Source organism: Budorcas taxicolor, chromosome 19 (assembly GCF_023091745.1).
Source record: "Budorcas taxicolor isolate Tak-1 chromosome 19, Takin1.1, whole genome shotgun sequence".
NCBI lineage: Eukaryota > Metazoa > Chordata > Mammalia > Artiodactyla > Bovidae > Budorcas > Budorcas taxicolor.
In genome coordinates, this window is record NC_068928.1 from 21,373,540 (window position 1) to 21,397,448 (window position 23,909).

The 23,909-nt window shown below is 41.8% G+C and overlaps 2 non-coding genes across 2 annotated transcripts; both read right to left on the reverse strand.

The window, feature by feature from the left end:
• Positions 1-2,014: 2,014 nt before the first annotated feature.
• Positions 2,015-2,167, reverse strand: LOC128065722 (small nucleolar RNA SNORA57). Its single transcript, XR_008201100.1, has one exon. It is a non-coding gene; the product is annotated as a small nucleolar RNA SNORA57 (small nucleolar RNA).
• A 2,832-nt stretch (positions 2,168-4,999) lies between these two features.
• On the reverse strand, positions 5,000-5,072 carry TRNAA-CGC (transfer RNA alanine (anticodon CGC)). The gene has a single exon. It is a non-coding gene; the product is annotated as a tRNA-Ala (tRNA).
• Between the last annotated feature and the right edge of the window lie 18,837 nt (positions 5,073-23,909).

The window sequence follows — 23,909 nt, forward strand, 5'->3', positions numbered from 1 at the left end:
TTATAGACTCAATGAACATGAGTTTAAGCGAACTCCAGGAGATGATGAAAGACAGAGCAGCCTGGCGTGCTCCAGTCTGTGGGGTTGAAAAAAGTCAGACACAACTTAGCAGTTGAACACAACAAAGACTTGGTAAAGGACTTTTGTTTACTTTCTCTTCAAGCATGAAATGTGTCATTAGCTTCACCTTTGGATTCCTATCTAGTTGGCGATAGAATGATTTATAGCTTTGTTTGGCTGAAGAAAGGTAGATTTCATTACTATAGAAACAATGTTGCCATAGTTCTGATATTTTCTGTCTGCCTTTAGAAGCAAAATTCAATTTGAAAAGTTCTTCTTCTAGAAAAGAAGTATTATTTCTTTACTAGAGGTCACATTTGTTTGAAAATGACAATTAAAAAAAAGGGTGGCTTTATGCTCAGATATGAACAAGTTCATAAACAATACACTGAGAATAGAGATAAGTAACTTGCTAGCCCAGAAATAACCAATTTCATACACTCATTCTTTTCTACGATACACACTGTTACCTTTGGCTTACTTGTGCAAATTAACCATATTTTCAGATGCTTATTCTATAATATACAGAGTCATACCTTTTCACGAGAGTCCTGCTCACTATTTGACTTTTTAATTCTATTCTGTTTCATGGTATCACATTACTATATTAATGATTTTTTAAAAAACTTGAATAATAGGTTTATTGATATATAACTCACATATAATTTGCCCTTTTAAAGTATGCAATTCAGGGACTTCCCTGGTGGTCCAGTGGCTAAGACTCCACGCTCCCAGTGCTGGGTGCTCAGGTTCAATCCCTGGTCAGGGAACTGGATCCCACATGCCGTCACTAAGTGTTTGCATGCTGCAACTAAGACTCGGCATAGCCAAATAAATAAATATTTTAAAACAGTGTGCAATTCAGTGGTTTTCAGAATATTCACAGAGTTGTACAACCATCACTATCTAATTGTAGGGTATTTTTGTCACTCCAAGGGAAACCCTGTGTGCCTTAGCACTCACTCCCATCTCCCCTTTCCTCCAGCCCCTGAAAACCACTAATCTACTTTCTGTCTCTATCGATTTGCTTATTCTGGACATTTCCTATAAATGTAATCACTGTATATGTGACCTTTTATGTCTGACCTCTTTTACTTTGTATAATGGTTTCAAGATTCGTCCATTACCTCCTTTCTTTTTATGGTTAAATATTGTTCCTCTGTGTGGATATACCACATATTGCTTATTCATTCATCAGTTCATGCACATTTGGATTGTTTCCACTTTTTAGCTATTGTGATCAGAGCTTCTGTGAATATTTATGTACAAGTTTTCGTGCAGAAGTATGTTTTCATTTCTCTTGAATATATAGCGAAGAGGGGAATTGCTGGGTCATGTTTAACATTGTTTAACATTTTGAGGAACTTTCAAAGTGACTGCATCATTTCATAATCCCACCAGGCAGTATGACGGTTGCAATTTTTCTACTTATTAGTCATCATTTATTACTGTCTATTTTTTCTCTTTTAGGCATCCTGGTAGGTAGAAAGTGGCATCTCATTGTGGGTGTTTGGTAACAGCTTTATTGACTTATAATTCACCTGCCTATAATTCACCCATTTGAAGTGCACAGTTCAGTGGGTTTTAGTACATTCACAGTTGCGTAACCATCACCACAATCAGCTTTGGAACATTTTTGTCATCCTTCAAAGAAACTCTGTACCTTTTAGCAATTTCACTGTGGTTTTCATTTGCATTTTCCTAATGAGTAATAATGTGGAATGTCTTTTCATCTTCTTATTGGCCATTCATACATCTTCTTTGGAAAAATAGCCATTCAAGTCTTTTGCCAATTTTTCAGTGAGTTATTTTTCTCTTTATTGTTGAGTTGTTAGATTCTTTATATATCCTAAACACAAATCCCTTATCAGATAAATGATTTGCAAATATTTTGTGGGTTGTCTTTTCACTTATATTTATTTACTTATTTTTCTTTTTTCTGCTTCTTTTCTCCCCATGTTCTGGTAACTGAGAACAGAACCAGTAGACCAGAAGCCGCTGGTACCAAAGACATGATGCTGAGGGGACCAGAGTCTTACCCCTTTCCTTCTACTCAAATACTACAGGAATAAGGAGTGCAAGCACCATCTCTGCCGAGACATACGTGGAGGGCGCATTTCACTTTCTTGGTAGTGTTCTTTAAAGCACAAAATTTAAAAATTTTGCTGAAGTCTGATTTACTTATCTTTTTCTTGGGTCATTTGTGCTTCTGGTGTCATGTCTAAGACAGCACTGCCTAGCCCAAGGTCACAAAGATTACTCCTATGCTTTCCTTTAAGAGTTTCACCGTTTTAGGTCTTATATTTAGGCCTATTATCCTTTGTGAGTTAATTTTTTGCATACTACGGTGTGAGATCAAAGTCCAAATTTTCATTTATATATGGATATCCAGTTGTCTGAGCACCATTTGTTGAAAAGACTATTTTTTCCCCATCAAACAGTCTTGGCACCCTTGCTGAAAATCAGTTAGCCAAAAATGAGAAGGTTTATTTCTGGACACTCAGTTCTAGTCCATTGAGCTATATGCCTATCTGTATGCCATCACCACACTATTTTCATTACTATAGTTTTTAACTAGGTTTTGAAATTAGGAAGCATGATTCCTCCCGCTTTGTTCTTCTTTTCAAGACTGTTTTGGCTATTCTAAGTCCCTTGTATTTCCATATGAATGTTAAGATCGTCTCACCAATTTCTGCAAAAAACGGATGCTGATATTTTGATAGGAATTTCACTGAATCTGTAAGGCAATTCAGAGTAATGACATCTTAACAATATTAAACATTTTGATTCGTGAGTGTGACGTCTTGCCAATCATTTAGATCGTCTTTAATTTCTTTCAATACTTTGTAGTTTTGGTGTACAATTCTTGTACTTCTTTTGTTAAATCAGTTACTAATTGTTTTAATTTTTTGGTGCCATGGAAATGGAAACTGTTTCCTTATTTTCGTCTCCTTTTCCTTGGAATCAGTCATAAATCTCTGTTTTTTGCTGTAGCTTTTAAGCCATTTCTGGTTCCCAGTCTACTTTCATATTTCAGCCCCCAACCAGTGCCAGTGTTTCTGTCGGAAGCAGAAGCAGGCAGAAGCAGCACTGCCTCGTATTGAACTTGGGATTGGCTGAAAGCCGTCTAGCTTAGCACTGCTTCTCCAGCCCTGTTATAATAATCCACGATGTGTTACATGAAACAGGGCAGAATAATCAAGTGCTCTAAGAACAAGCTCTGGAGTTTAACCACCCAGACTCCAATCCTCCCTCTTCAACCATTTACTAGATAGCGACTTTGGAGGAGTTATATAATCTCTGTGTCTCAGTTTTATCTTCTGTAAAGAAAAGGGGATAATAATATTATTTCAGAAAGCAATGAAAATTAAATTAATATATGTAAAAACTCAGAACAATACTAGGAAGAAGTAAGCTCTGTAGTATTTGCTTTTATTGTTGTTGCTATTATTTTTCTATCCAGTTATCTATCAATTTATTTTAAATCTGAGACGCAAACCCGAGCTTTGATGAATGAGAATATAAGGTAGGAAAGCCATAACTGGCAACTTAGCTGCTAAGGTCAGGCCACGTCCTGTAGAAAGAATGGCCCAGGCCAAACACTAAGTTACTGACATTGGCCTCCTGGCAGGAGAGGATCTGGATCAGAGCAATACTTCACTACAGTGACCTTCAAAAGGGCCTGTGTGCTCTGTCCTGGGGGTGCAATTGATGCTGCCCTGGGGTACAGAAAAAATACTACAATTTTTTAAAATTAAACTTTACTGATATCTAACATATGGACTGATACTGGTAGCCAGATGCTGTTAGCTAGCTTCTCTGTACACGAGTTGTGTCTTAATGATAAGAGAAATCTGAGAGGAATTTGTGTGCTCTAGTTTATCACTGTTAACACCATTTTCATAAAAACAAAAACACGGACTTCCTCGGGGGTCCAGTAGTTAAGAATCTGCTTTCAATGCGGGGGATGTGGGTTTGGTCCTTGGTTTGGGAACTAAAATACCACATGCTTCGAAATACAGCTAAGACCTGACACAGCCAAATAAATGAACATTTTAAAAATGTTTAAAAAAACCCAACCCCCGAGATTTTTAAGTGATAGAGTCCTTATAATATTGTGTAGTGAGATGGGGAGCAACAGTAAAAATCAACTGTATCAACTAGGTTTGGGGCTTCACTGGTGGTCCAGTGGTTGGGAATCTGCCTTCCAATACAGGGGACGTGGGTTTGATCCCTGATCCAGGCAATGAGATCCCACATGCCACGGGGCTACTAAGCCCATGCTAAGACCTGACACAGCCAAATGAAAGAAACAAAAAACAAACAAACAAAAGAATAGATTCACCAGTCATTTGAGGGTGAAAGTGAGAGTGTTAGTTATTCCGTCATGACTGACTCTCTGCTACCCCGTGGACTGTAGCCCTCGAGGCCCCTCTGTCCATGGAATTCTCCAGGCAAGGATACTGGAGTGGGTAGCCATTCCCTTCTCCAGGGGAATCTTCCTGGCTCAGGGATCAAACTCAGGTCTCCCACACTGTGGGCAGATTCTTTATCGTCTCAGCCACAAAAGACTGTGCTACCTAGCAGCTATTAAAATAATAAATACATTTATTTAACCAGTACCTTTAAAGATAAGATGGTGTTAACAAGGAATGTTACTGCTTTTTCAAAGACACACTTTTTATTGAGAGAGCATTTTATTTAAAATGCCTGGAAATGTTTCCATTTTTATTTTATTCCTGAAATTAATACAACTGTACCATTGCCTATGAAAAATTTAATTCATATGCTTAAAAAAATTGGAAACAGAATCTTCTAACCTATTAATATTCCAGACATAAACTTATAATACCTTGCCCTTTAAAAAAAATACTTTATTTGACTGTGCCAAGTCTTAATTGTGGCATGCAAATTCTTAGTTGAGGTATATGGGATCTAGTTCCCTGACCAGGGATTGAACCTGGGCCCCCTGCATTGCGAGTGCGGAGTCTTAGCCACTGGACCATCAGGGAAGTCCCTAGAGGTGACATTTTGAATGAAAAGGAACAGATTCAGGAAAATGAGGGAATGAAAAGACCGAAGCAATAATTTTGATGACTAATAGAAAGTAGAAAAAAAGGAAGCTCTGAGATGTCAATGACTAAACTTGGAGGAAGAAAAAGTTCTTGGGGGTGAAACAATGGGTTTCACTTTAAATACATTGAACTTGAGTGCCTTTTGGAACATGAACTAAAGGATCTAAGGAGCAGTTGTGAAAAGACTGAGTAACAGTGACTAAAAATGACTTTTTAGAGACGTTTTACAGTCCATATGTTTTACAATTCTAACATATATTGCTGTAAAGATAATATGCATTCATGGGAACCAACAGATTTGACTTCTTAAAATATGAATACCCTTGAAGACACACACAGCTCTTTTTTTTCTTTCAGAACTTCCCACTATAGCAAAAGATGGGTGAGAGAGAGGATTAATGTGGAAACACTGCTTTGGGAACCTTTGGTTCCAAACCCACTCTACCATATAGCAGTGAGGCAACTCTGGGGATTCATTTAACTCTTCTGAGGCTTGGTCTCATCTTTATTGAGTAATGGTCAAATATTTGTCTGTATAGTTACTGTGAGCACTGAATGAGCTAATGTGTAATAAAGTTCTTATGTCATTGCTTTGTACAGTCCTGAAGCATTAAGGTTAAATAAAAACTAGTTCTAACTATTGCTTGGTCCATGTAGTTCTTGGAAAACAAACAGACTACTGTGTTATCTTTTATCTCATTCTACTATATCATTATCTACACATTCACATGCTGTAAAACCTGGACCTTGTGGTATGTCTGTTCCTAAATAAATATTATTTTCTCCCCTTCAACATTGCTGTAAACAGTGGCACCCATGTAGCATATGTTTGATTTTTTTTACTGTTTCATCAGAAATGTATATACTTATATGCTTAAGTGTGTACACATACTCAAAGACACACACCTAAAGGTCACTCACAAAGTTTTTGGTATTTGAAACTTGAACTGAAAAAGAACATTAAAATTCCCATATTTGGATTATACTTATAACAACAATTAGTATGCTTATGTTCTGGACTCAATATTTGTGTCCTTCCCAAAATTCATATGTTGTCATTTTAATCCCCCATATGATGATATTAGAAGGTGGGGCCTTTGGGAGGTGATTAGGTCAGGAGAGTGGAGCCCCCATGAATGGAATTAATGCTCATATAAAAGAGACTCCAGGAAAAAAAAAGAGAGAGAGACTCTAGGGGTCTGGTGGTCCATTGGAGGGGACTCTGCTTCCAATGCAGGGGTCTCAGGTTAGATTCCTAGTCGGAGAACTAGGTCCTGCATGACAAAACTAAGACCTGTGAGTGCTAAGTAGCTTCAGTAGTATTCCACTCTTTGTGACCCTGTGAACTAGCCCGCAAGGCTCCCCTGGCCATGGGATTCTCCAAACAAGAATACTGGAGTGTGTTGCCATTTCCTTCTCTAGGGGATCTTCCTGACCCAGGTATCGAACCCACAACTCTTGTCTCCTGCAATAACAGACAGGTTCTTTAACACTAGTGCCACCTGGGAAGCCCAACTAAGACCCAGCATAACCAAATAAATTTTAAAAACAAAAATAAAAAAGATTTCAGAGAATTCTCTTGCCCCTTTGGCCATGTGAAGACACAGAGAGATGACCACCTATGAACCAGAAAGTGAGATCTCATCAAACACTAAATCTGCTGGTGCCTTGACCTTGGACTTCCTAGCCTCCAGAACTATGAGAAACAAATTTCTGATGTTTATGAGCTACCCAGTCTATGACAATTTGTTGTGGAAGCCTGAACTAAGACATCTTACACCTACATAGAATTTTGCAGTTATAGAAATTGTATACATTAATGAGAGACAAGAGAAATCTACTATATAAATACATTTAGTGTCCCTGAGGTAGTACATGCATGCTCAGTCCCTTGGTCATGTACGATTCTTTGTGACCCCCACGGACTGGACCCTGACAGGCTTCTTTGTCCGTGGGATTCCCCAGGCAAGAATACTGGAGTGGGTTGCCATTTCCTTCTCCAGGGGTTCTTCCTGACCCAGGGAATGAACCCAAGTCTCCTGGATTGGCTGGCGTGTTCTTGACCACTGAGCCACGTGGGAAGCCCATAAAGTTCCTGAAGTAGAGAGCCCAGAAAGTGGAGAATAAAGTGTTCAAAGGAAAAAAAGTATACTTTGCTGAAATGAAGAGCAGGATCTACAAATTTAAAGGATACACTCTGTTGTAGGAAAAATTAGCACAGATGCACAGAAACGTGACATGGCCATATACAATAACTAAACTCATGAGTGAAGTGAATAATCCTTCATATATCCAGACAAAAAGCACGAGTCATTTGTAACAGGAAGAGGTAAATCTGGTTTCAGACTTATTCACAGCAACGACCCATGTTAGAAGACGTTAGAGCAATATTTATAAACTTCTAAGGAAAAATGAGGGGGATCCAAGAATTTTATATCTGATCAAAATTCTGTGTATGAAGGCAGCCGACAAATAGTCTCAAATACGCAAAGGCCTGGCTCAGGTGAGGCACACGCAAATACTTAAAAACAATTTTTTTCCTGGTTGTTCTTTATCTATTTTTGCCTCTGCTGAGTTGTGGCAAGTGAGGGCTACTCTCCTGTTGCAGCATACGGGTTCTAGAGTGTGGACTCAGTGGTCGTGGTGCACAGGCCTAGTTGCCCCATGGCCTATGGGATCTTATAGTTTCCAGACCAGGGAGCGAACCCATGTCCACTGCACTGGCAGGCAGGTTCTTAACCACTGGACCACCAGGGAAGGCCCATTCATTACTTTCCAGAAAAGCTACCTAATGAAGACATCCAGCCAATTAAGACACTTCACAGTGAAAGACTAGGGGACAGGGAAAATAGGATTATAACAAGACTAGTCATGAAGTCGAATCTACATACATTTAAAAATAAGGCAAAAGAACTGCAGGCATCGCAAAATACGACCTACATGTGTGAACAAAGAAGAAAAGCTGGCCGGCAAAGGGAGAACCACCACATCCACGCAGTGGGGTGGCTCAGTACGGAGTGTCAGAGCTGGTGGAGCAAGGAGGGCGTTCCCTCAGGGGAACAACTCAGCACAGTGGGTGTCCAGCCAAATCTAAGCAGGGTGCCTGTATTGGAGTGCAAGGAGTTGGAGCCTGTGCGAGGGAAGAAGGGTGTCCACATGGCACGGTGCTGGTGCTGGCAGTGGAGACTCACTGCAAAGTTTAGACTCTGAGCCAGACGAAGAAAATGTCCATGCATGGGGTGACCTAGTGAGGGTATCAGAGCCCAAATAGGGTGGAGGCGGCCTCCTCAGGGGTGCACAGACTGGCATAAGTTGTGAGACTGGCATCCTGTGAGAGTAGGCTAAAGAGGAATCCCCAGTGGAGGGACATAAAAGATTTTATTATGATTTTTCAGAAAGTAGGTTCTTAGTTTTTTAAATGTGCTTTAACACATCAGACTTTTTTTCCCCCCTGATATTGCAGCTACTTACCTGGGAGGAAACAACACAGAAAATAGATTTAAAGTCTTATTACTGAATGTCTACAAATGGTGGGATTGACATATTAGATCACATGACACTGATTCCTTTCTTGCCTTCAGTTCAGCTCAGTTCAGTCGCTCAGTCATGTCCGACTCTTTGCAACCCCATGAATCGCAGCCCGCCAGGCCTCCCTGTCTGTCACCAACTCCTGGAGTTCACTCAGACTCACGTGCATCGAGTCCGTGATGCCATCCAGCCATCTCATCCTCTGTTGTCCCCTTCTCCTCCTGCCCCCAATCCCTCCCAGCATCAGGGTCTTTTCCAATGAGTCAACTCTTCGCATGAGGTGGCCAAAGTATTGGAGTTTCAGCTTTAGCATCAGTCCCTCCAATGAACACCCAGGACTGATCTCCTTTAGGATGGACTGGTTGGATCTCCTTGCAGTCCAAGGGACTCTCAAGAGTCTTCTCCAACACCACAGTTCAAAAGCATCAATTCTTCAGCACTCAGCTTTCTTCACAGTCCAACTCTCACATCCATACATGACCACTGGAAAAACCATAGCCTTGACTAGACGGACCTTTGTTGGCAAAGTAATATCTCTGCTTTTTAATATGCTGTCTAGGTTGGTCATAACTTTCCTTCCAAGGTGTAAGCGTCTTTTAATTTCATGGCTGCAATCACCATCTGCAGTGGTTTTGGAGCCCCCCAAAATAAAGTCTGACACTGTTTCCACTGTTTCCCCACTATTTCTCATGAAGTGACGGGACCAGATGCCATGATCTTCGTTTTCCGAATGTTGAGCTTTAAGCCAACTTTTTCACTCTCCTCTTTCACTTTCATCAAGAGGCTTTTTAGTTCCTCTTCACTATGTTTTCTTGCCTTAGCAATACATAAATAATTCTTGGTGTATCAATAAGGAATCTATTGTGCTAATTTAATAATAAAATATTTTAATGCTACTTAAAGACTGTAAACTTAGTAGGCTGCATGCTGCTGCTGCTAAGTCACTTCAGTCGTGTCTGACTCTGTGTGATCCCATAGACAGCAGCCCACCAGGCTGCCCCATCCCTGGGATTCTCCAGGCAAGAATACTGGAGTGGGTTGCCATTTCCTTCTCCAATGCATGAAAGTAAAAAGTCAAAATGAAGTCGCTCACTCGTGTCTGACTCTTAGCAACCTCACGGACTGCAGCCTACCAGGCTCCTCTGTCCATGGGATTTTCCAGGCAACAGTACTGGAGTGGGGTGCCATTGCCTTCTCCGAGTAGGCTGCATAGAGACCCTGAAAATTCCTGGACCACCTCACTTTGCAATGCCCTGTTCACCTCTTTCCTAAATAGCCCTATGAAGCTCAGTCAGCATTCAGGGTTTTCTGGGACACCACCCACTGCAAAGTTTGAACTTTGGAACCAGTTCTGAATTTCCTTGTGGTTTCACACTTACTGCATTTTCTTCTCACCTTGCCACTACCCACGCAGACTCAGCCTTCTTGGCTGCATCAACTTTGGGTTGCTTCACTTCCTGGCTTCGGGGAAGCTACAGCTGTAAGAGCTTTCGCAGGCTAAGCAGGTGCCCTACATAAGGCACACAAATTAGAGCGGAGGTGCAGAAAAGCCTCAAGGGCACTTTCTGATGATGCTGGGATGTGAAGAATCTTGCTCCCCCAGCCCTCACTGTCAGCCTCCGGTGAGGTCTCCCTGATCTCCCATTGTTCACAAACAGTCTTGGAGATATTTTGAGGGTGATAGTCTCTTCATGTGAATGAAAACTTGTGTTCAGGACACCAGAAGCGCCATTCAGGATCAGAATAATGGTTCAGTGGGCTCAGGGTTTTTATTATGGCTTTCAGTGCTATCAAGCTCCATCAGCAGCAGTTTCAATCTCTGGACTCTAAACTGGTGCTGATATGAGAAGATTTTAAAAGATTAATCTGTAATGAAATAAAACAAGTAAGAAAAACGTGGGAGAACATGTCCAGATGTTTTGGGGGAAAAGACCTGTTTATCCTGAGACTATGTCCTTAAGTTTGGGGGTTTGTTTTCACTTGTTTTTGGCTGCACTGGATCTGAGTTGAGGCACAAGGGCTTTCTGTAGTTGCCCCTAGGCTTGTGGGATCTTAGTTCCCTGACCGTGGATCCAACCTGTGTCCCCTGCACTGGAAGATGGATTCTCAACCACTGGACCACCAGTTAAGTCCCCTTACATTTTTCTTTACAGTTTCAGAAATATCCCTCCTTTTGTGAAATGCAGGTGATAGTAAATGGTGGGTTGTTTGCTGTTTTTCGTGTGTGTCTTGTTTGGAAAAATAAAAAGGAGACAATCATAGTCTCTGTGAAACTTTTTCCAGTACTCTCTTTTTAAAAAAATTGTGCTGAGATACACATAACTTGAAATTTACCATCTGAATAATTTTAAAGCATACAGTGCAGTGGTATCAAGTACATTCACAATGTTGTACAACCCTTACCACATCCATCTCCGGAACTCTTCTTTGTCTTACTTTACCCATTAAACACTAACTCCCATTCCTGCCTCCCCTTCCCAGCCCCTGGCTGCTGTCATTTACTTCTGCCTCTATGAATTTGACTACTCTAGGTACCTCATGTAAGTGAAATCATACAGTATCTGTCTTTTTGTGACTGGCTTCTTTCACTTAGCATAATGTCCTCAGAGTTCATCCATGGTGTAGCGAGTGTCAGACTTTCCTTCCTTTTGAGAGCTGAATAATGTTCCATTGTACGTAAACATCACTTTTGTTTACCCATTCTTCTGTCAGTGGATATTTGTATTATTTCCACCTTTTGGCTATTGTAAATAATGCTGCTATAAATACAAGTGTACAAATATTCTTTTTTAAATTGATGTATGATTTACATAAAAGGTACAGACTTTAACGATGTTTGGTGAGCTTTGACAAACAAATAGATCAATATAGCTGCCACCATATAGAACATTTCTATGGCCTCAGAAAGTTCATCAGTGTCTCCTCCCAAACAAAATCCTCCTACTCTCCTGATCTTTATCACCATAATCAATTAGTTTTGCCTGTTCTAGAACTTAATAAAAATGGAATCACACAGTATGTATTGTTTTGTGTATGACATCTTTTGCTCAATAGAAAGTTTTTTGAGATTCAGCCACATTACTGTAACTCATTATCTTTCATTGCTAAGTGTTATGCCATTGTATAAATATATACAATTTGTTTATCCATTCTCATTTGGGTTGCTTCAAGTTGGGAGCTAGCATGAATAAAACTGCTAAGAATATTCTTGTATATCTTTTTGTGGACATATATTTTCATTTCTCTTAGGTAAAGGCCTAGAAATGGAATCTCTCTCATAGGAGAGTTGTATGTGTAACTATTAGAAAATGCCGAAAAGTTTTCCTAAGTGTTTTATTTAAAGTTTACCGTTTCACCCCTTGGCCGTCAGCAATGTCTGAGAGTCCCAGTTTTTCCACATTTTCACCATTTGGTATTACCAAATAAAATTATTTTAACAGAGAACGGACTTATGGACACATGCGGGGGAGGGAGAGGGTGGGATAAATTGAAAGAGTAGCCCTGACGTATTACATTACCGTATGTTAAATTGATAGCTAGTGGGAAGGTGCTACATAATACAGGGAGCCCAGACAGGAGCTGGATGGGATGGGGGTGGGGAGTGGGAGGGAGGCTCATGAGGGAAGGGATATATGTATATTTATAACTGATTCACATTGTTGTATACCAGAAACCAATGCAACATTGTAAAGCAATTATCCTCCAATTTGAAATAAATTAAAAAAAATCCTACCCTGACTTGGCAGTTATACCAGCTTTTCCTCCCTCACACAATAAAACTGATGAAAAGAGAAAATTTAAAAAAAATTTTTTAACCATTCTATTTGATGTATAGTAGCCAGGGATGGGGGAGCCTGGTGGGCTGCCGTCTATGGGGTTGCACAGAGTCGGACACGACTGAAGCGACTTAGCAGTAGCAGCAGCAGCAGTGATAGGGGCAGAATGAAGGGACAAAATAGGTGATTAAATAGTTAATCCCACTAGGGGATTGTAAGTAAAAACATATGGAGAGACCCTGAAAGTTAATGATTACTCAAGAAAGCAGGTTTGCTTAACCACAAAACCAAGCAGGCTTGCTTAGCAACAAAACCATGCAACAGAAGCGTGAGCCATGCCCCCAAATAATAAAATGATGCTTACATAAGACTTACATCCTGCCCAGTGAGCCCAGTGAGGTAGTACCTCTAAAACATGTTCTTTAGCCCCTGAGACATGTTCTTTGCACAATACCCCCCCAAACAATAAAACAATAGTAGAAAATAAGGCCTACAACCTGCCCAATGGTGTTATCAAGTTAATGACCCCCAAAATAGGCTCTGTGCCCACAAAAAATCAATCATTTATGGGAAGGTGACTTTTCAGAATCAAAGACCCTCATTTTACTGAGACCTAAAAATATTTTTCCAAAGTGCTATGACAGTCCTGGCCAGACCATATAGGGAGGGACAAGTAAACTTCCCTGCCCTACCTGTGGGAAGGAACTGATGATGGAAACGTGATGTCTACTCAAGAAAGACAAAGTTCATCTCCCCCTCCCCATTTTTCCTTTGATTATAAAACTGTAGCCCAGGAAGTTCTCAGGGCACAGCATTTCTCGCTCACCTTCTTGTGAGCCTCACAAGCGTTCTATTCTAATAAAGCATTCACTTCTTACCTACCACTTTGTCCTCGGTGAATTCTCTGCACTGAGACATAAAGAACTATGATACTAGAGCTCTTTATTTTCTTGGGCTCCGAAATCTCTAGATGGTGACTGCAACCATGAAATTAAAAGATGCTTGCTCCTTGGAAAAAAAGCTATGACCAACCTAGACAGCATATTAAAAAGCAGAGACATTACTTTGCTGAGAAGATCCGTCTAGTCAAAGCTATGGTTGTTCCAGTAGTCATGTATGGATGTGAGAGTTGGACCATAAAGAAAGCTGAGTACCGAAGAATTGATGCTTTTGAACTGTGGTGTTGAAGACTCTTGAGAGTCCCTTTAGACAACAAGATCAAACCAGTTAATCCTAAGGGAAATAAGCCCTGAATATTCATTGGAAGAACTGATGCTAAAGCTCCAACACTTTGGCCATCTAATGTGAAGAACTGACTCATTGGAAAGGACCTTGATTCTGGGAAAGATTGAAGGCAAGAGGAGAAGGGGACAACAGAGGATGAGATGGCTGGATGACATCACTGACTTGATGGGCATGAGTTTGAGCAAGCTGTGGGAGTTGGTGATGGACAGGGAGGCCTGGTGTGCTGCAGTCCATGGGGCTGCGAAGAGTTGGACATGACTGCGTGACTGAACTGAACTCTTTGGAGTCCCCCTGAAATGACACCAATCCGTTTCAGTAGCACCTGTGCAACTTAACTTCCTTCAGGAATATTCTACCAGATGGCTTTGCTAGGACAGGATTCTTTAGATAAAAGTTAAAGAAATGCAACTTAAACCAGTTTAAGCGGGAAGCAGAAAGTATTGCCTCCTGCAAGCAAACAATGGATGGAGAGGTGGAGCTGCCCTCAGGAGTGACTGGTTCTCTTCAGATCACTTTCTGGCATATCTTCTCCTCTCTGCCTCTCTTTGCGTGTTGGCTTCATTTTTGAAATTCCATTGTCCCTGTGAAATCAGAACTTTGTCTTCAAGCAAGTCTAGGCTTCCATCCACATAGCCTTCCAACTGAGCAGAGAAGAAAGCACTTTCCCCTTAGTTGCAGTTAGAGAACTCTGATGATCCTGGTTTGGGATTCATGCCATCCCTGAACCAATCACCGCATTTATGGTGGAGATCTATCTGGATTGTGTGCCTGCTCTAGGGCTGGAGATTGGAGAAACTGTGATTGGGCAACCCTACCATAGGTATGTTTGGAACAGGGAAGGACAGTTTCCAGAGGAGCAGAGTACCTTTGAGACAGATAAAGCAATAAATGGCTATATATGTATGCCTGACTTTTAAGGAAAATCTATATTTCCATGAAATACAAATGTCTTCATTCTTCAATTCACTGAAACTACAAATCAGTGATATAGCCCAGACACTTAAAAAAATTTTTTTTTAATTGAAGTATAGTTGATTTACAATGTTGTATTAGTTTCAGGTGTACAGTAAGTGGTTCAGGTATATATACATACATAGGTATATTCTTTTTCATATTCTTTTCCATTATGGCTTATTACAGGATATTGAATCTAGTTTCCTGTGATATACAGTAGGACCTTGCTGTTTGTGTATTTTATACATAGTAGGCAACCCACTCCAGTACTCTTGCCTGGAAAACCCCACGGACAGAGGAGCCTGGTAGGCTGCAGTCCATGGGGTCGCTAAGAGTCAGGCACAACTTGAGCGACTTCACTTTCACTTTTCACTTTCATGCATTGGAGAAGGAAATGGCAACCCACTCCAGTATTCTTGCCTGGAGAATCCCAGGGACGGGGGAGCCTGGTGGGCTGCCGTCCATGGGGTCGCACAGAGTCAGACACGACTGAAGTGACTTAGCAGCAGCAGCAGCAGCAGCAGTTTTTATCTGGTAATTCCAAATTCCTGGTTTATCCCACCCCACCCCTTTTCCGCTACGGTAGCCATTACTTTGTTTTCTATGTCTGTGAATCTGTTTGTTTTGTAAATAAGTTCATTTGTATCATAGTTTAGGTGGCTCAGAGGTTAAAGTGTCTACCTCCAATGCAGGAGACCCAGATTCAATCCCTGGGTTGGGAAGATCCCCTGGAGAAGGAAATGGTAACCCACTCCAGTATTCTTGCCTGGAGAATCCCAAGGACGGAGAAGCCTAGTAGGCTACAGTCCTTGGGGTCCCAAAGAGTCGGACACGACTGAGCGACTTCACCTTCACCTTTAGATTCCAAATATAAGTGATATCATGTGGTATTTGTTATTCTCTTTCTGACTTATGTCTCTTAGTATAATCTTTAGGTCCATCTATGTTGCTGCAAACACATTATTTCATTCTTTTTTATGGCTGAGTAATAGTATACTATACATACACACACACCCCCCTCACATTTTCTTTATCCACTTGTCTGTTGATGGACATTTATGTTGCTTCCATGTCTTGGCTACTATGTAATTAGTAGCATTACTAAGTAATGCTGCTATGAACATTGGAGTGCATGTATTTTTTTGAATTAGAGTTTTCTCTGGATATATGCTCAGGAGTGGAGCCCAGGCACATCTAATCTCCCTCAATTTGTTGTACATCTCTCAGCCATGAGCGTATCTAACTATCCATGAACCAATTCTATTTAGGTTTTGGCTTCAGTACAGTTCAGTTCAGTCACTCAGTCCTGTCTGACTCTGTGACCCCATGGACTGCAGCACGTCAGGCTTCCCTGTCCAACACCAACTCCTGGAGTTTACTCAAACTCATGTCCATTGAGTCGGTGATGCCATCAAACCATCTCATCCTCTGTCGTCTCCTTCTCCTCCTACCTTCAATCTTTCCCAGCATCAGGGTCTTTTCCAATGAGTTAGTTCTTTACATCAGGTGGGCAAAATATTGGAGCTTTACTTTCAGCATCAGTCCTTCCAATGAATATTCAGGACTGATTTCCTTTAGGATGGACTGGTTGGATCTCCTTGCTGTCCAAGGGACTCTTAAAAGTCTTCTCCAACACCACAGTTCAAAAGCATCAGTTCTTCGGTGTTCAGCTTTCTTTATAGTCCAACTCTCACATCCATACATGACTACTAGAAAAACCATAGCTTTGACTAGATGGGCCTTTGTTGGCAAAGTAATGTCTCTGCTTTTGAATATGCTATCTAGGTTGGTCATAACTTTTTTCCCAAGGAGCAAGCATCTTTTAATTTCATGGCTTGTATGTCCTTTTAGGCAAACTTAAGAACTGGGAGAGAAGCGCTACTTAAGCAACATTCTGTTGTGCTCGGTAGCCAAAATCCCATCTGGGGAATTTCCCAGGTGGTCCAGTGGCTAAAACTCCACATTCTCACTGCAGGGGGCCCGGATTCAGTCCCTGGTCAGGAACTAGATCCCACAGGCCTCAACTAAGAATTTGCATGCTGCAATGAAGATTGAAGATCCTACATTCTGCAAGTAAGGCCTGGCACAGCCAAATAAATAAATAAATACTAAAAAAATTCCTTTCCCTGTTGCCAAATTATCCTCCTTCTACTCATTAACAACCACTGAAGTTACCAAAAATTGGGAGAGAGAAAATCTGCCATGGTAGTGAGAAAGGCAAATATCATCCTTCCTCTTAAGAGCTTTTTAAGGGTTGGGAAGGTGCCCACAGCTAGGGCACCCCTTAAGGCACCAGCAAAGCAGGAACATCAGAATGAGAGAAACATTCATCTTTCATGTCATCTGAATTTTGTAATCCTTAAATCCAGAAGGAAGCTATTTTGATTCTAGAACATATGCAAGGTTTGTGTCATTTTGAAATATAAAATTTGAATTTGAATTTTATTTTGGGAATGGGAAACCATAATTTCTTTAGTTCTTGAGGCTCTTCTTAATCTGGCCTGAATTGTGTTTTCCTTACTTCTATGTCCGGAGCTTGGATTTGGATCTGGCATAGAGACAGTGCTTAGTCAAGTTCTATTGGATGGATTAATAAATGGATGGAAGACCCACAAAGAAGAATGAAATGCTAGAAAAGCTTTGGGAGTGGGTGTACAGCTGCATTGGGAAGCAGCATTAGAGAACCTGCTGGAACATCTGCTCTGGTGCCCCTAGAGATTTGCTATAATTTCCATCTGTTCTGTCTTGTCTTTGGTTGGATGGGTTCAACCAGGTTTTTGAATTATTTTGTGTGTTTATTTGTTTTGGTACTGCTGTGCAACACGCAAGACCTTAGTTCCCCAACCAGGGATTAGAAGCATACAGTGTTAACCACTGGACCGCCAGGGTAGTCCCCATTTCAGCTTGTTTTTATCTGACTCCGTTGTTCTTTCCTTTTTGTGTAAAGTGTTTCCCTTCTCTGTTGAGCAAATGAGCTAGTAATTGCTTCTTATGAGGATCATTTTGCAAACCCACTGCTTTATGCTGTGTCCCTGGCACTCGGGGTCTCCTGGGGAGTCTTGGCTTTTGTGTGGGCTTGCAGCATTTCAGCAGCGGCCTTCTCCTTGTCACTGATATCCTTCTCTTGCCCCGTTTCCACCCAGACCTCTAACAGAGAGAGGACTGCAAATTGTTCCCATAAATAGTATCAGTCTCTTCACCTTCTGGAGCTTCGTCTTGTACTTTTGAGATACAGTCCAGCTGGCTGGGTGTGAATGTGCTTTGTTTGTGCCAATTCAGTCTCGGCAAGTATTTTCATCAAAATTAGAGGCTGAAATTGCTGACTGCCAGATCATCCCTGGTAACTGAATATGTTTCTGGCTGGGAGGTGTGAGTTGTGCTCTGGGGCCTTTATGCAAGAGCTCACAGTCTCAGTTTATTGCTGTTTATATTGGAGGATGTCTTTGGATCTGGGCAGACTTGACTACATCTGGGCAAGAGAATGCTTAGTCCCTTTTGAATTTGTTGTTAGACTCTAGGACTAGCTTTGGGCAGAACTAGAAAATAAGTATGAGGATTTCCCTGGTGGTCCAGTGGTTAAGAATCTGCCAACCAATGCAGGGGAAATGGGCTGGATCCCTGGTCCAGGAAGATGCCACATGCTATGGGGCAACTAAGCCTGTGTGCTGCAACTACCGAAGCCCCCAGTACTCTAGAGACCATGCTCTTCAACAAGAGATGCCAATGAGAAGCCGATGCACTTCAACTAGAGAATAGCCCCTGCTCACTGCAACTAGAGAAACCTCATGCTCAGCAATGAAGACCCGGTGCAGCCAGTAAATGAATCATTTTTTTAAAAAAAAGAAAATAAGTTGTAACCCAAATAAAACTAAACTATACTCAGCCCTATCTCAGCACTGTCACATCCAAAGAAATTCAAGTGGAACTCCCATAAAACACCTGAGAAGTAAAGCATGGTAAGGCTTTACAGAAGTTATCTTTAAGGTGTGTCTCTCTTAAAGTCTCATATTTCTCAAGACCTTCCTCCAACTTCTTATCTTTATGAAATTCCTCCTTCCTCATGCATGCTCTTTATTACTCTCCTCACTCTTAAGGAAGGCAGAGTGCTAGTTTTTTTAAAAAATTGAGATAAAACTCACATAAGGTAAAATTAACTATTTTAAAGTGTACAGTTCAATGGCATTTAGTACACTCATAATATTGTGCAACCATCAGCTTTATCTAGTTCCACAATATTTCCACTGCCCAAAAGGAATCCCTGTGCCCATCAAGTACCTCCCATTCCCCCTTGCACTTGTATTTTCAAAACTGGGGTTGACATGTATCCACTACCGCGTGCAAAATAGTTAATGGGAAACTGCTATAGAGCACAGGGAGCTCAGCTCCGTGCTCTGTGATGATCTAGGGGGTTGGATGGTGCGGGTGGGAGGGGAGGATATATCTATACATATAGCTGATTGATTCATTTCCTTGTACAGCAGAAACCAACACAACATTGTAAAGCAACTATATGTATGGCAACACACACACAAACACACACACAGAGCCTCCCTGGGTGATTTTAAAGGGTAAGTGGTGTTGAGAACCATCAGTGTGATACAATCTAGTCTCTCTGGAACTTCCCTACTCTCATCTCCACTCTACCCTGTAGGCTAAGCAGTCAAGCCAAAGAAATGTGGGGGCAAGTTCTGTTTTTAGCCCCAGTCCCATGGCAACACTGTTCATCCCCTTTCAGCATTTTACTCTCTCTCTCCTGTCCCTTCCACCTGTATGCCATTCTCATGGGTCCATATCCTCAAGCAGCTATTACACAAGTCCATCCTGGTGTCAGCTGACAAAACTCTGAAGATCCCTGGTGTGTTTGCCTTTAAATTGAGGAGAAAGCCTTTTAGACACAGAAGAACCTCTGTCTAGGGTTACCCTTTAGGTACTAGACAGATGGGAGAGAAAAGGACTGTTTCAGGAATGAATGAGTCTTTCTCAGGTTCTCTGTTACCTATGAAAGAGGCAGCTACTAAAACAACTATGGGGTTTAAAATTAGAAGATAGTGCTGTTGGTCTTCCCTGCTGGCTCATTTTATAAATGCTTAAACATTTGTTAGGGGCATCTTACGTGGCACAGTGATAAAGGATCCACCTGCCAATGCAGGAACTGCGGGTTCAAGCAGGGGGTCGAGAAGATCCCCTGGAGAAGGAAATGGCAACCCACTCCAGTACTCTTGCCTGGGAAATCCCATAGACAGAGGAGACTGGTAGGCTACAGTGCATGGGATCACAAAGAATCAGACGTGACTTAGAGACTAAATAAATGATCCTAGGTGCATGTGTGTGTGCTCACTCAGTCGCATCCAACTCTGCAACCCCACGGACTGCTAGGTACAAGATACTTAATCTCTCAGAGCCTGTATTCTTATCTGAAAAACGAGGATGATGATACTGACCTCAAAGTATTGTACTAAAATTTCAATAAATTGCAGCCTCAGAAACTGATTCTGATTGAGAATTGGTTTATTGGAAAGATATTGGCTGACTCACAGAATTGCTAGAAGAGTTGGAAAATCAGAAAGTGAAAGTGTTAGTTGCTCAATCATGTCTGATTCTTTGTGACCCCATGGACTGTAGCCCACCAGGCTCTTCTGTCCGTGGAATTCTCCAGGCAAGAATACTGGAGTGGGTTGCCATTCCCTTCTCCAGGGGATCTTCTCGACCCAGGATTGAACCCAGGTCTCCTGCACTGCAGGCAGATTCTTTACCATCTGAGCCACCAGCGAAGCCCAGGGACAATGCCCCAAAGTGAGTGGCAGAACTTGGGAGAGTGCTGCCACTGTCACCAATACCAACCATTGCAACTTGTCTCCCCCACTGCCCCGCCCCCCACCACTGGCGCTGAGAGCTGGATGGATGCTCTGTCTCCTGTGTCACCCCAGAGACTGTATGTTGCCGCCACCCTTACCCATCACAGCTAACAAGAATCATCCACAGTCTCTGCTTCTTTGCATTGTTGTTGTTTAGTGGCTAAATCCTGTGTGACTTTTTTGCAATCCCATGGACTGTAGCCTGCCAGGCTCCTCTGTTCATGGGATTTCCCAGGCAAGAATATTGGAGTGGGAAATTGCCATTTTCTTCTCCAGGGGATCTTCCTGACCCAAGGATCAAACCCACATCTCCTGCAGTGCAGGTGGATTCTTTACGACTCAACTGCCAGGGAAGCCTGGCTCCCAATTCAAAGCCCGTCACAGGTTCAACTACTTGGCCAAACTGAGGCCCATGTTCCAGAAGGCATTTTCAGACCCTGCCTTCCACCAAGACCCCAGAGGTGGAGGGTTCCCCAAATGAGGGGGAAGGGTTTCAGATGCTAGACAGTCAAAAATAAGGACAAATATTCCTTTTCTAAATTAAGAGGATTAGTGAGACAAACTGCCTATTGTGAACACTAAAGCCCTGTACAGGGATTATTTACCGGCACTTTGTACGTAGTTACTTATTTCACTGTGTTGCAGCACTTCCTCTTCCTTATCCCTTTTTTCTTCCTTCATATGCCTCCACCCCCATCCCAGTGCCCACAGACATACTTCATAATGTTGAATAAATAAAACCTGCTGCTGCTTAGGTTTGGTTGGTGAAACAGTTTGGTATTGACTGGCCATAGTATTGGTTCAGACCTAGACATGTGACCTCAAGTGATCAGCAAATCTGATTGCACAAGGGCATCCTCTGTTGCTGAGTATGAGTAAGAAGGGGCTTCCTAGGTGGCTCAGCAATCAAGAATCCGCCTGCAATGCAGGAGGCGTGGGTTCAGTCCTTGGGTTGGGCAGATCCCCTGGAGAAGGAAATGCAACCCACTCTAATATTCTCATCTGGAGAATCCCATGGACTCCAGGAGACTGGAGTCCCATGGACTTCCACCCAGAGGAGCCTGGTGGGCTGAGGTTCATGGACTCACAGAGTCGGGCACAACTGAAGTGACTAAGCACCACACGTGAATAAGAAAGCATGTGGCTTTAGGAGCTTCTGGCAGCCCTCTTGGGACCACAAAGAGAATCAGAATGAAGTGAACATTGTATTATAGAAGGCAAGGGTCAAGGACAAAAAGAAAGCAGGTGATTGGTGACCATTTAGCCACAGGATAAAGCTATGCCTGAATCCAGACTTCTCCTTTGGACTTCTCAGTTACGTGAGCCAATACATTCCATTTATTATTCAAACTAGAATGAGTCAGGTTTTCTGATATGTACAACCGAAAGTAACTGATACTTGCTTCCCTCCCTCTCTACCTCATGAGAATAGAACTGCTGTCCATTTGGTGCTGGCAAATAGAGAGGGTTATTTTTTAAATACAGATGAAAATCATTATTATGGCCTCATGTTTGGGCAGCAGCCTATCTATGCCCTAGAATCAGGCCTAAGACAGAAGGGGCTGACCTAATCAAGGGCAATTTTTGAAAGTGATTTCAATAAACATCTTTCATTTCTCTTTGACCTGGAAAGATAAAGACTCTGAGGAAGTAAGAGCAAACGCTATAAAAGTGAAAACAAACCAACAAAACAAGCCAACAAACCCCTCTGTTCCACATCCCATTAGCAGGTCTTGATGATATGTTAAAAAACTGCTGGTCCCTATGGTCAATGGCTGAAAACTATTACTCTCCATTTCTCTCTCCCACACCTTGTGATGATTATTTCACATCTTTCTCTCTTTCCTCAAACCTCCAACAGCTATTACATCATCCTTACCCTCAAGTGATGGCTACAACATCCCATTTCATTTAGAAAATAAAAGCAATCAGCAGAGAATATCTACCAGCTCCCAACACGTCATCTACTCACTTAATTGTACTTACATTCACACATCCTGCCTTTCCATTTGTGAATACAGGGGAAGTGTCGTTTAGTCACTAAGTCATGTCCAGCTCTTTTGCAACCCCATGGACTGTAGCCTGCCAGGCTCCTCTGTTCATGGGATTTGCCAGGCAAGAATACTAGAGTGGGTTGCCTTTTTCTTCTCCAGGGGCTCATTCTGGACCAGGAGTTGAACCTGCATCTCCTGCATTGGAGGGCGGATTCTTTACCATTAAGCCACCAAGGAAGTGTCTGTGTTCTTACCTAAGACCAAACCTCTGTTGGTGTATTTGATCCTATGCCCTTCCTTGTCTTGGATACTGACAAGGACATTTACCTGGTCACCTTCACTAGCCTGTGAAGTTGTCTTTTACTTCTTCCCTTTTACCCAAGTAGTTGCTGAATCTTGTCAATCCAATAACCCAAATGTCATTCTAACATATCTTCTCCTTTCTATCCTAATATTGCCAGAATCAGCTCTTGTCTAGAGGACAACTGCTTTTAAGTCTGCCCCACACAGCCCCTGGAATTCTCTTGCTGAAACACGGATATGATCCATACCACTCTCTTCATAAACAATTCAGTAAGTTTTTCATTGGCTGTGGAATAAAGCAAAACTCCTTTAGCATACTTGAGGCCTTTCATTATCTGGCACCATTCTCCTTTCATGGCTACGGCTCCTGCTGCTCCTCCCAACACACCTTATATTCCAGCCACCGTTACCGTCTGTTCTCACTGGTCCCTCTGCCTTGACTGCTCTATTCTCCATTTTCTTCCCTGTTTGAGAATTCTTATTAAACACACATACACACACACAAATAACGATAATTTCTGAAAGCTTGTTATATGCCAAGTACCAAGAATTACATTAAATATTATACCTGTATTATCTCACTTAATTCTCAGAAAAATGAAATAACTTCCCCAAGTTAAAACAGCTAGAAAATGGTTGATCTAGAATTTGAACTCAGTTCATGAACTCAGTATTGATGAAGTTTTCTCTGATGCCTCATCACAATTAGTTGCTTTCTCCTCTGGGTTCCGATAGTGAGGTTTTTCCATTTTTGTTTCATTTTGTTTTAGTTCACTCCATAGAAGCAGTCTTATTATTGAGTAAACACACAGACTCTGGAGCCAAACTCCCTGGGTTTGAGTCCTGGATCTGTGGTTTGCCAGCTGTTAGATCTTGTGCCTCAGTGTATCTATCTTTGAAACAGGAGAGTTAATAGTACCTACCTCTGGATTGTTGTGAGGATTAAATGCATCAACCGATGAAAAGGTATAGTGCAGTGGCTGTTACATAGCACTGGCCCCGTGGATGCAACCGGTCCTGCCTGTGTTCTCTCTCACTAGACTCTGGCCTTCTAGCAGAGGACAGTCCTTTATTTATCCCCCGCTCCTCTGTCACCCATAGAGCAGACCTTTAGCTAGA